The following is a 10,311-nucleotide window of genomic DNA, read 5'->3' as shown; positions in this document are numbered from 1 at the left end:
TATCAGGACAGTGGTCTCAGATCTTAGTGACCGTCCACGTCTCCTGGGGATCTTGTTAAATGCAGATTCAGATTCTGATTCTCAGGCCAGAGCCTGAGATTCTGCATTTCAAGAAAGCTCCCAGGTGATGCTGATGCTGTAGGTCTTCCGACCGCACTTTGAATAGCAAGGTCTTTGAATACACTTTATATCTGTGGAATTTTGCTTGAATGAAAAAAGTGCTAGGAAATATACTCTGTAGCAGAGGTTCTCATTTTTCACACACTCTAAAATATTAGGTTCATATCAGAGTAATTTGTAGCAAATCATCATTATCTGTGAATGTTCATTTGCAATTTTATTAGTGCAACTGCAATGTTACCCTTATGCTGTAAATCTCCTCACTTGCCTGGGCCTATTGTGGATGTATCCACAGGAGCCTCTCAGATATGCACATTGCTTTCACATTGCTTTTTTTTTTTTTTTTTTTTTTTTTGGCTGCACCCGGGCTTTTCTCTAGTTGAGGCGAGCGGGAAGAAAAATTTGAGAACCTGGGGACCAGCAATTAAGCAGAAGTCAGATCCTACCCTGGGATGAATTGGTGAAGAGAAGCCTTTGAACCCCAATTTGTCAATGATATCTGCGCTCCTAACCCTTGGAAACATGTCTTTTGTTTGGTGGTTGGTTGTTTAGGTGGGTTTATCCTACCAGACCCTAAGTGATCTGGGCCCCTGCCTGCCTCTCCCAGTCACATTCGCCTCTTTCATGTTCATTCTACATGGGGGTTTGGCATACTTTTTCTGTAAAGGGCCAGGCAGTAAATAGTCTTCCTTGGCATACTGTCCCTGTCATGACTACTCAGCTTCGCCATTGTGGAGCAAAAGCAGCCATAGAATGCTGTGAACAAATGAGTGTGCCAATAAAACTTTATTTATAAAACCAGGTAGTGGGCCACAGTTTACTGACTCCTGCTCTAACACACCAAATAGGCTTCTGCTTTAGGGTCTTTGCTTAGAACTCACTTCCCCAGATGATCCTAGTACTTGTTCCCCCACTCCGTTCAGGTCTCTCAGATGTTATGTCACCAGAAAGGCCCTCCCCGACAACCCAATCTAAAACAGAACTCTGCTCCCATATCTCCATTTTTTCCCCTCCTCTCTCCCGTGGTAAATATTTCATTTAGTTGCTTTACTAATAATATTGATCACATTTTGGTAACTCCTAGAGAAAAGCATATGTGTTTATAGACAATACTTTTTTATACATGTAGCAGTCCATTTACAGTGGACCATCTCTATGGACAGAAATAGCTTTATTTTTTTTACTTTTTTATTTTTTAAATTAATTAATTAATTTATTTTTGGCTGTGTTGGGTCTTCGTTTCTGTGCGAGGGCTTTCTCTAGTTGCAGTGAGCGGGGGCCTCTCACTATCGCGGCCTCTCTTGTTGTGGAGCACAGGCTCCAGACGCGCAGGCTCAGTAGTTGTGGCTCACGGGCCTAGTTGCTCCGTGGCATGTGGGATCTTCCCAGACCAGGGTTCGAATCTGTGTCCCCTGCATTGGCAGGCAGATTCTCAACCACTGCGCCACCAGGGAAGCCCCAGAAATAGCTTTATTCTGCAGTTTGTTTTTATTGTATTCCTCTCATGACTTTTCCCCTGAGATTTAGACTGTGTCTGGCAGTGCCAAATGTATCATATGGTGAATTGGCACAGGGTGATATGAAAGAATTGCTTTGTTCTAGATCCCCATCCATGAAAAAAATAATGTATTTGGCTCTTTTGGCTCTTCATATAGATTATAAGTTCTGTCCCATATGTAATTTTCAAAGAACTATTTATGGAAAGAGAATTTCCTAGACGATTTACCTGTTTCCCAGAAGCAGACAAAGCCACAAGGCTGGTCAGTGCAAGGCTAGGAATTGGGAGATGATCAGATAGGAAATTCACGTCAGGATCTGATGGCTTTGGAGGATGCAACCCCAGGGAGGAGAGAGAGGTCAGATCCTGAAGAGTCCACACCAGGTGTCCGTGACCTCCCTGCTGTAACCTTAGGAAATCTGCATTAGTGCACCACTTTGAGTGCAGCTGAACAAGGTCTCTCCATGTGGGTGGCTGATGCAGAGATTGTGTGCCACATGTCATGGAGATGACTCCAGTACTGGAATTCGGGTGGCTTGGCGTGCTCTCAAGGGGTCTACACCATGGATGCAAAGGATCTCAAGAGCTGTTGCATTTCTGATGTAAAGAGTGACACCAGGGCTTCCCTGGTGGTGCAGTGGTTGAGAGTCCGCCTGACAATGCAGGGGACACAGGTTCATGCCCCGGTCCGGGAAGATCCCACATGCCGCGGAGCGGCTAGGCCCGTGAGCCATGGCCGCTTAGCCGGCACGTCCTGAGCCTGTGCTCTGCAACGGGAGAGGCCACAACAGTGAGAGGCCCGCGTACCACAAAAAAAAAAAAAAAAGAGTGACACCAAAACTAACCCAGTGAAGGTGCCTGAAAGGAAGGGACCCCTCCTGCTAGAAGAGGGGCTGTATGTGAGAAGCAGATGGAGTTCAAGGCCGGGAGAATGTGAAAGAATTGTGGTGGCAGCTGATGCTAAGACTCTATGATATGGCATCTTTTCTGGACTTGTGGCTCCATCATGCTTTGGTTGGCAGGTTTCATGATCTTTACCAGTTTTTAAAAGAAGGTATTTTTGTAAATACCTTATGTAAAGTGTGGTGTTAAGGCTGCTTTTCTTGATTGCTAAGAAATTATACTCAAGAATTATACTGTGTTCTTTTTTTTTTTTTTTTTTTTTAATATATATATTTTTTAAACCCACATTTGTTTATTTATTTTTTATTTTTGGCTATGTTGGTTCTTCACTTCTGTGCGAGGGCTTTCTCTAGTTGTGGCAAGCGGGGGGTCACTCTTCATCGCGGTGTGCGGGCCTCTCACTATCAAGGCCTCTTTTGTTGCTGGAGCACAGGCTCCAGACGCGCAGGCTCAGTAGCCGTGGCTCACGGGCCCAGCCGCTCCGCGGCATGTGGGATCTTCCCAGACCAGGGCTCGAACCCGTGTCCCCTGCATTAGCAGGCAGACTCTCAACCACTGCGCCACCAGGGAAGCCCTACTGTGTTCTTAATGTAACATGAATCATTTATATAATATGAATGCATATAAGATGTCTTTTCAACTGTACTTTTAACTGTCCTTCTAAAGGATGTTGTTGGAAGGACATTGATTTAGCATAACCAGAGTGAGATACCTTTACTTGGGTACGTGTCTCCTGCGTTTTGGTTCTCTACTCTCTGCCTCCCATACCAGGATTTGAAAGATGAAAGACCTTGAGGGTAATTTCATTGTAAAGTGGCATCTAATTGGTGGGTACCGGTGGGGTTCAATAAAAATGTAAATTCAAGTTACTAGGAATTTTGAAGGTTCTGAAACTTTCTGGAGGGCAAAATATATGGCATTAAAACACTTGTCTATTATTTTTTTCTGCTTTATAACAAATTTAATCAGTTATACATATACATATGTTCCCATATCCCCTCCCTTTTGCGTCTCCCTCCCACCCTCCCTATCCCACCCCTCCAGGCGGTCACAAAGCACCGAGCTGATCTCCCTGTGCTATGCGGCTGCTTCCCACTAGCTATCTACCTTACGTTTGGTAGTGTATATATGTCCATGCCACTCTTTCGCTTTGTCACAGCTTACCCTTCCCCCTCCCCATATCCTCAAGTCCATTCTCTAGTAGGTCTGTGTCTTTATTCCTGTCTTACCCCTATGTTCTTCATGACATTTTTTTCTTAAATTCCATATATATGTGTCAGAATACAGTATTTGTCTTTCTCTTTCTGACTTACTTCACTCTGTATGACAGACTCTAGGTCCATCCACCTCATTACAAATAGCTCATTTTCGTTTCTTTTTATGGCTGAGTAATATTCCATTGTATATATGTGCCACATCTTCTTTATCCATTCATCCGATGATGGACACTTAGGTTGTTTCCATCTCCGGGCTATTGTAAATAGGGCTGCTATGAACATTTTGGTACATGACTCTTTTTGAATTATGGTTTTCTCAGGGTATATGCCTAGTAGTGGGATTGCTGGGTCATATGGTAGTTCTATTTGTAGTTTTTTAAGGAACCTCCATACCGTTCTCCATAGTGGCTGTACCAATTCACATTCCCACCAGCAGTGCAGGAGTGTTCCTTTTTTTCCACACCCTCTCCAGCATTTATTGTTTCTAGATTTTTTGACGATGGCCATTCTGACTGGTGTGAGATGATATCTCATTGTAGTTTTGATTTGCATTTCTCTAATGAGTAAAGATGTTGAGCATCCTTTCATGTGTTTGTTGGCAGTCTGTATATCTTCTGTGGAGAAATGTCTATTTAGGTCTTCTGCCCATTTTTGGATTGGGTTGTTTGTTTTTTTGTTATTGAGCTGCATGAGCTGCTTATAAATTTTAGAGATTAATCCTTTGTCAGTTGCTTCATTTACAAATATTTTCTCCCATTCTGAGGGTTGTCTTTTGGTCTTGTTCATGGTTTCCTTTGCTGTGCAAAAGCTTTTAAGTTCCATTAGGTCCCATTTGTTTGTTTTTATTTCCATTTCTCTAGGAGGTGGGTCAAAAAGGATCTTGCTGTGATTTATGTCACAGAGTGTTCTGCCTATGTTTTCCTCTAAGAGTTTGATAGTGTCTGGCCTTACATTTAGGTCTTTAATCCATTTTGAGCTTATTTTTGTGTATGGTGTTAGGGAGTGATCTAATCTCATACTTTTACATATCCTTGTCCAGTTTTCCCAGCACCACTTATTGAAGAGACTGTCCTTTCTCCAATTGTACATTCCTGCCTCCTTTATCAAAGATAAGGTGACCATAGGTGCATGGGTTTATCTTTGAGCTTTCTATCCTGTTCCAATGATCTATCTTTCTGTTTTTCTGCCAGTACCATACTGTCTTGACTACTGTAGCTTTGTAGTATAGTCTGAAGTCAGGGAGCCTGATTCCTCCAGCTCCATTTTTCGTTCTCAAGATTGCTTTGGCTATTCGGGGTCTTTTGTGTTTCCATACAAATTGTGAAATTTTTTGTTCTAGTTCTGTGAAAAATGCCAGTGGTAGTTTGATAGGGATTGCATTGAATCTGTAGATTGCTTTGGGTAGTAGAGTCATTTTCACAATGTTGATTCTTCCAATCCAAGAACATGGTACATCTCTCCATCTATTTGTATCATCTGTAATTTCTTTCATCAGTGTCTTATAATTTTCTGCATACAGGTCTTTTGTCTCCTTAGGTAGGTTTATTCCGAGATATTTTATTCTTTTTGTTGCAGTGGTAAATGGGAGTGTTTCCTTGATTTCACTTTCAGATTTTTCATCATTAGTATATAGGAATGCCAGAGATTTCTGTGCATTAATTTTGTATCCTGCAACTTTACCAAATTCATTGATTAGCTCTAGTAGTTTTCTGGTAGCATCTTTAGGCTTCTCTATGTATAGTATCATGTCATCTGCAAACAGTGACAGCTTTACTTCTTCTTTTCCAATTTGGATTCCTTTTATTTCCTTTTCTTCTCTGATTGCTGTGGCTAAAACTTCCAAAACTATGTTGAATAAGAGTGGTGAGAGTGGGCAACCTTGTCTTGTTCCTGATCTTAGTGGAAATGGTTTCAGTTTTTCACCATTGAGGACGATGCTGGCTGTGGGTTTGTCATATATGGCCTTTATTATGTTGAGGAAAGTTCCCTCTATGCCTACTTTCTGCAGGGTTTTTATCATAAATGGGTGTTGAATTTTGTCGAAAGCTTTCTCTGCATCTATTGAGATGATCATATGGTTTTTCTCCTTCAATTTGTTAATATGGTGTATCACGTTGATTGATTTGCGTATATTGAAGAATCCTTGCATTCCTGGAATAAACCCTACTTGATCATGGTGGATGATCCTTTTAATGTGCTGTTGGATTCTGTTTGCTAGTATTTTGTTGAGGATTTTTGCATCTATGTTCATCAGTGATATTGGCCTGTAGTTTGCTTTCTTTGTGACATCCTTGTCTGGTTTTGGTATCAAGGTGATGGTGGCCTCGTAGAATGAGTTTGGGAGTGTTCCTCCCTCTGCTATATTTTGGAAGAGTTTGAGAAGGATAGGTGTTAGCTCTTCCTTAAATGCTTCATAGAATTCACCTGTGAAGCCATCTGGTCCTGGGCTTTTGTTTGTTGGAAGATTTTTTATCACAGTTTCAATTTCAGTGCTTGTGATTGGTCTGTTCATATGTTCTATTTCTTCCTGATTCAGTCTTGGCAGGTTGTGCATTTCTAAGAATTTGTCCATTTCTTCCAGGTTGTCCATTTTATTGGCATAGAGTTGCTTGTAGTAATCTCTCATGATCTTTTGTATTTCTGCAGTGTCAGTTGTTACTTCTCCTTTTTCATTTCTAATTCTATTGATTTGAGTCTTCTCCCTTTTTTTCTTGATGAGTCTGGCTAATGGTTTATCAATTTTGTTTATCTTCTCAAAGAACCAGCTTTTAGTTTTATTGATCTTTGCTATCGTTTCCTTCTTTTCTTTTTCATTTATTTCTGATCTGATCTTTATGATTTCTTTCCTTCTGCTAACTTTGGGATGTTTTTGTTCTTCTTTCTCTAATTGCCTTAGGTGCAAGGTTAGGTTGTTTATTCGAGATGTTTCCTGTTTCTTAAGGTGGGATTGTGTTGCTATAAATTTCCCTCTTAGAACTGCTTTTGCTGCATCCCATAGGTTTTGGGTCGTCGTGTCTCCATTGTCATTTGTTTCTAGGTATTTTTTAATTTCCTCTTTGATTTCTTCAGTGATCACTTCGTTATTAAGTAGTGTATTGTTTAGCCTCCATGTGTTTGTATTTTTTACAGCTCTTTTCCTGTAATTGATATCTAGTCTCATAGCATTGTGGTCAGAAAAGATACTTGATACAATTTCAATTTTCTTAAATTTACCAAGGCTTGATTTGTGACCCAAGATATGATCTATCCTGGAGAATGTTCCATGAGCACTTGAGAAAAATGTGTATTCTGTTGTTTTTGGATGGAATGTCCTATAAATATCAATTAAGTCCATCTTGTTTAATGTATCATTTAAAGCTTGTGTTTCCTTATTTATTTTCATTTTGGATGATCTGTCCATTGGTGAAAGTGGGGTGTTAAAGTACCCTACTATGTTTGTGTTACTGTCGATTTCTCCTTTTATGGCTGTTAGTATTTGCCTTATGTATTGAGGTGCTCCTATGTTTGGTGCATAAATATTTACAATTGTTATATCTTCTTCTTGGATCGATCCCTTGATCATTAGGTAGTGTCCTTCTTTGTCTCTTCTAGTAGTCTTTATTTTAAAGTCTATTTTGTCTGATATGAGAATTGCTACTCCAGCTTTCTTTTGGTTTCCATTTGCATGGAATATCTTTTTCCATCCCCTTACTTTCAGTCTGTATGTGTCTCTAGGTCTGAAGTGGGTCTCTTGTAGACAGCATATATATGGGTCTTGTTTTTGTATCCATTCAGCCAATCTTTGTCTTTTGGTGGGAGCATTTAGTCCATTTACATTTAAGGTAATTATCGATATGTATGTTCCTATTCCCATTTTCTTAATTGTTTTGGGTTTGTTATTGTAGGTCTTTTCCTTCTGTTGTGTTTCTTGCCTAGAGAAGTTCCTTTAGCATTTGTTGTAAAGCTGGTTTGGTGGTGCTGAACTCTCTCAGCTTTTGCTTGTCTGTAAACGTTTTAATTTCTCCATCAAATCTGAATGAGATCCTTGCTGGGTAGAGTAATCTTGGTTGCAGGTTTTTCTCCTTCATCACTTTAATTATGTCCTGCCACTCCCTTCTGGCTTGTAGAGTTTCTGCTGAGAGATCAGCTGTTATCCTGATGGGGATTCCCTTGTGTGTTATTTGTTGTTTTTCCCTTGCTGCTTTTAATATGATTTCTTTGTGTTTAATTTTTGACAGTTTGATTAATATGTGTCTTGGCGTATTTCTCCTTGGATTTATTCTGTATGGGACTCTCTGTGCCTCCTGGACTTGATTAACTATTTCCTTTCCCATATTAGGGAAGTTTTCAACTATAATCTCTTCAAATATTTTCTCAGTCCCTTTCTTTTTCTCTTCTTCTCCTGGAACCCCTATAATTCGAATGTTGGTGCGTTTAATGTTGTCCCAGAGGTCTCTGAGACTGTCCTCTGTTCTTTTCATTCTTTTTTCTTTATTTTGCTCTGCAGCAGTTATTTCCACTATTTTATCTTCCACCTCACTTATCCGTTCTTCTGCCTCAGTTATTCTGCTATTGATCCCATCTAGAGTATTTTTTATTTCATTTATTGTGTTTTTAATCGATGCTTGATTCATCTTTAGTTCTTCTAGGTCCTTGTTAACTGTTTCTTGCATTTTGTCTATTCTATTTCCAAGATTTTGGATCTGGGAAATAGAATCTTGGATCATCTTTACCATCATTATTCTGAATTCTTTTTCAGGTAGACTGCCTATTACCTCTTCATTTGTTAGGTCTGGTGGGTTTTTATCTTGCTCCTTCTCCTGCTGTGTGTTTTTCTGCCTTCTCATTTTGCTTATGTTACTGTGTTTGGGGTCTCCTTTTTGCAGGCTGCAGGTTCGTAGTTCCCGTTGTTTTTGGTGTCTGTCCCCAGTGGCTAAGGTTGGTTTAGTGGGTTGTGTAGGCTTCCTGGTGGAGGGGACTAGTGCCTGTGTTCTGGTGGATGAGGCTGGATCTTGTCTTTCTGGTGGGCAGGTCCACGTCTGGTGGTGTGTTTTGGGGTGTCTGCGGACTTTTTATGATTTTAGGCCACCTCTCTGCTAATGGGTGGTGTTGTGTTCCTGTCTTGCTAGTTGTTTGGCATAGGGTGTCCAGCACTGTAGCTTGCTGGTCGTTGAGTGAAGCTGGGTGCTGGTGTTGAGATGGAGATCTCTGGAGGATTTTTGCCGTTTGATATTATGTGGAGCTGGGAGGTCTCTTGTGGACCAGTGTCCTGAAGTTGGCTCTCCCACCTCAGAGGCACAGCACTGACTCCTGGCTCCTCAATTTGGGATGATGTGTTGTCTATTCATGTATTCCACAGATGCAGGGTACATCAAGTTGATTGTGGAGCTTTAATCCGCTGCTTTTGAGGCTGCTGGGAGAGGTTTCCCTTTCTCTTCTTTGTTCTCACAGCTCCTGGGTCTCAGCTTTGGATTTGGCCCCGCCTCTGCGTGTAGGTCGCCGGAGGGCGTCTGTTCTTCGCTCAGACAGGACAGGGTTAAAGGAGCAGCCTCTTCGGGGACTCTTGCTCACTCAGGCCGGGCGGGAGGGAGGGGCACGGAGTGCAGGGCGAGCCTGCAGCTGCAGAGGCCGGCGTGACGTTGCACCAGCCCGAGGCGCGCCGTGCGTTCTCCCAGGGAAGCCGCCCCTGGATCCCGGGACCCCGGCAGTGGCGGGCTGCACAGGCTCCCGGAAGGGCGGTGTGGGCAGTGACCTGCGCTCGCACACAGGCTTCTTGGCGGCAGCAGCAGCAGCCCCAGTGTCCCACGCCCGTCACTGGGCTCCGCGCTTTCAGTCGTGACTCGCGCCCGTCTGTGGAGCCCCTTTAAGCAGCGCTCTTAATCCCCTCTCCTCGCGCACCAGGAAACCAAGAGGGAAGAAAAAGTCTCTTGCCTCTTCGGCAGCTCCAGAGTTTTCCCGGACTCCCTGCCGGCTAGCTGTGGCACATTAGCCCCCTTCAGGCTGAGTTCTCGCCGCCAGCCCCAGTCCTCTCCCTGCGCTCTGACCGAAGCCCGAGCCTCAGCTTCCAGCGCCACCCGCCCTGGCGGGCGAGCAGACAAGCCCCTCGGGCTGGTGAGTGCCGCTCGGCACCGCTCCTCTGTGCGGGGATCTCTCCGCTTTGCCCTACCCAGGTATGTGGGGAGTTTCTTGCCTTTTGGGAGGTCTGCGGTCTTCTGCCAGCGTTCCGTAGGTGTTCTGTAGGAGTTGTTCCACGTGTAGCTGTATTTCTGGTGTATCTGTGGGGAGGAAGGTGATCTCCGCATCTTACTCTTCCGCCATCTTTTCCGGAAGTCAACACTTGTCTTTTTAAGCCCGAAATGTACGTAAATGGTTATAGATTGTTGAAGATTGGACCTAAAAGGCAGAGTAGCCATGGACTTTTTTTGTAGCTATTAAACTTGTGTAGTTATGTTTCCAAGTCCTGAACTGTGTTTCTAATTGCACCTTAGGTCATTGGCACTGAAAACGCTTCTGTAAACATTATTTCAAGTCCTTGTTCTTTCACCCTAGAGATACGGAAAGTTAAGAAACAAAACAAAAAACTGCTTACCAGTC

Source organism: Mesoplodon mirus, assembly GCF_964341445.2.
Source record: "Mesoplodon mirus genome assembly, chromosome: 12".
NCBI classification, from domain to species: Eukaryota; Metazoa; Chordata; class Mammalia; order Artiodactyla; family Ziphiidae; genus Mesoplodon; species Mesoplodon mirus.
The sequence above is the reverse complement of the archived record's forward strand: the minus strand, read 5'-3'. Positions refer to the sequence as shown.